Here is a 3,268-nt window from a genome sequence, read left to right as displayed (position 1 = left end):
AACTGCGTGACTCCTACTGAATATCAGTGCACGTGTGTAGTCAGTGCAAGAACTGGAGCGCGACAGAGGCGACACTGCTGTAATCGCGACATATTGAGGCGAGCGCCAGCCCTTCCCACTACTCGTTATTCCACCAGGAAGGGGCATGATTACTGAACAGTGATAGCCTGGTGGGGCTCACGTTGCGGGGGGCTGTGGGGATAAACACGTCGGGGGGGGCTCGCTTATGATGGTGAGCTGTGGGGCTGGCTTGTGATGCTGCCTAACAGGGCTCACCTTGTGGGGGGCGGTGGCTTGGCGGGTCTCGCTTTGTGGGGGGCGGTGGCTTGGCGGGTCTCGCTTTGTGGGGGGCGGTGGCTTGGCGGGTCTCGCTTTGTGGGGGGTGGTAGGGCTGAGCTTTTACCGTTACCAGACTTGTATATTTATTTTTATATCATATGAATTCGGATAATGAAATAATTTAACCCCTTCTGCAGTGTGTTCTTTTGGGGTTTCTTCTTCTGGTGTTCATTATCTGGGGGCCGTGCACACGATTCTCCAGGTCCGCACCATTACCGCAGGACCAAACTTGGAAAGGTTTCTTATCTTTTATTCAAGGGGTGAAACAAATGTGAATTTATAGACCCCTTTTTTTTCCCATTATCTGAAGCGAGTAAATTTTTCTTTTTACAAGTGTCTTTCACTGGCGCTGTGTGAGGATTGACGCTTTTATTGAAACCATTTTAAGATATTTGGATGACATTTGATTACAATTTTAGGGGGTGCAGTAACTGAAAATCAGCAATTCTGTCCCCCCACCACTTTTGATAGCGTTTATCATAAATCACAGTTACAAACGATGTATATTTCCTCTAAAACTGGGCAAAAGGGGTGAATGTTATTTTTATTTGCTATTGTTATGAAACACTTTTTTTACTGTTTTATTCCCCTTTACGGCACTGGAACCTGGGATTACCTGTGGACTGAGCCTTATAGGAGAATAATTCTCATTTCCAACCTTCATTATCCCTTTAGTCCAGGTAGTAACACCACACAAAGTAGTTAATACATCACACCACTGACTGCTGTAAATAGACCATGGTGTTTGCTATATACAGCTATGCTGTGGTATTGCCGTATGCAGTAAAAACAATTGGATGATCGCAGCTTCAAATCTCTTAAGGGAACTAACAAATACAGTGTAAAGTAAAAAAAAAAAAAGTTTTGACAAATATAATAGTTCAAATCATGCATGCTCCTTTTCCCTCATTAAAAATTAAGAAAAAAAATACACATTTGGTATTACTGTGTTAGTAAAAGTCCAATCTATCAAAATAATTTCCCACCTGCCAGCCCATTATACTTGCTTCTATCCAGTCTTAGAACAAGGGCCCATGGCCGATGACTCCATGCTCTTCCCACCTGCTAGCCCATTATACTTGCTTCTATCCAGTCTTAGAACAAGGGCCCATGGCCGATGACTCCATGCTCTTCCTACCTGCCAGCCCACCATACTTGCTTCTATCCAGTCTTAGAACAAGGGCCCATGGCCGATGGCTCCATGCTCTTCCTACCTGCCAGCCCACCATACTTGCTTCTATCCAGTCTTAGAACAAGGGCCCATGGCCGATGGCTCCATGCTCTTCCCACCTGCCAGCCCACCATACTTGCTTCTATCCAGTCTTAGAACAAGGGCCCATGGCCGATGGCTCCATGCTCTTCCCACCTGCCAGCCCACCATACTTGCTTCTATCCAGTCTTAGAACAAGGGCCCATGGCCGATGGCTCCATGCTCTTCCCACCTGCCAGCCCACCATACTTGCTTCTATCCAGTCTTAGAACAAGGGCCCATGGCCGATGGCTCCATGCTCTTCCCACCTGCCAGCCCACCATACTTGCTTCTATCCAGTCTTAGAACAAGGGCCCATGGCCGATGGCTCCATGCTCTTCCCACCTGCTAGCCCATTATACTTGCTTCTATCCAGTCTTAGAACAAGGGCCCATGGCCGATGGCTCCATGCTCTTCCCACCTGCCAGCCCACCATACTTGCTTCTATCCAGTCTTAGAACAAGGGCCCATGGCCGATGGCTCCATGCTCTTCCCACCTGCCAGCCCACCATACTTGCTTCTATCCAGTCTTAGAACAAGGGCCCATGGCCGATGGCTCCATGCTCTTCCCACCTGCCAGTCCACCATACTTGCTTCTATCCAGTCTTAGAACAAGGGCCCATGGCCGATGGCTCCATGCTCTTCCCACCTGCCAGCCCACCATACTTGCTTCTATCCAGTCTTAGAACAAGGGCCCATGGCCGATGGCTCCATGCTCTTCCCACCTGCTAGCCCATTATACTTGCTTCTATCCAGTCTTAGAACAAGGGCCCATGGCCGATGGCTCCATGCTCTTCCCACCTGCCAGCCCATTATACTTGCTTCTATCCAGTCTTAGAACAAGGGCCCATGGCCGATGACTCCATGCTCTTCCCACCTGCCAGCCCATTATACTTGCTGCTATACAGTCTTAGAACAGGAGGCCATGGCTGATGACTCCATGCTCTTCCTACCTGCCAGCCCACCATACTTGCTTCTATCCAGTCTTAGAACAGTACCTTTTATTGCAGTATATCTGACAAATCATAGTGACCTATGAAGCGGAGAGAAAATGGCAGTGACTGGGGCCTTCAGCAAGTCCCTGTCTGCCATGGTAACCCATTTATGACCAGTGATCACATTGCGTGGTACTACTGGGAGCAAATGATCACACAGCAGCAACCCCCTCACAACAGGGTATGCTGAAGAATGTCAGAGTGAGCAAAACATATGAGTACCATAACACCCCTCCCACGGTACATCACACCACGGCTGTTCCTACCACAGCACATCACGCCATGGCACATTGCGCGTTTGCTCCCTCTGCCGCTGCACGTCGCAGTTCCCCATCTTGTGGCACATTATGCCACGTTTCCCACTCCCACAGTACATTGCGCCATGGCTCCCCTTTCCACAGCATAGTCTATAGCTTGTTGCAGCTATATTTGCCGTGTGAATGAGTGCTCTGACACACATGCACCAGTGTATAAGATAAAAAATTAATGAAAAAAATTACCTAGTAATTTTATACAATTAAAAATATACATATTAATTTAATTAAAAATCATTAAATTAAAAAAAAAATGTGATAGATCCTCTTTATAGCAGATGTTAACATTTCTCTCCTGGACTGCAGGATATAAATATTACCAGTAATGAGATAAGCTGAATATACTGTATAAACAGAAATTGGATTAACGT

The sequence above is a fragment of the Anomaloglossus baeobatrachus genome, chromosome 11, assembly GCF_048569485.1.
Source record: "Anomaloglossus baeobatrachus isolate aAnoBae1 chromosome 11, aAnoBae1.hap1, whole genome shotgun sequence".
Lineage (NCBI taxonomy): Eukaryota > Metazoa > Chordata > Amphibia > Anura > Aromobatidae > Anomaloglossus > Anomaloglossus baeobatrachus.
The sequence above is the reverse complement of the archived record's forward strand: the minus strand, read 5'-3'. Positions refer to the sequence as shown.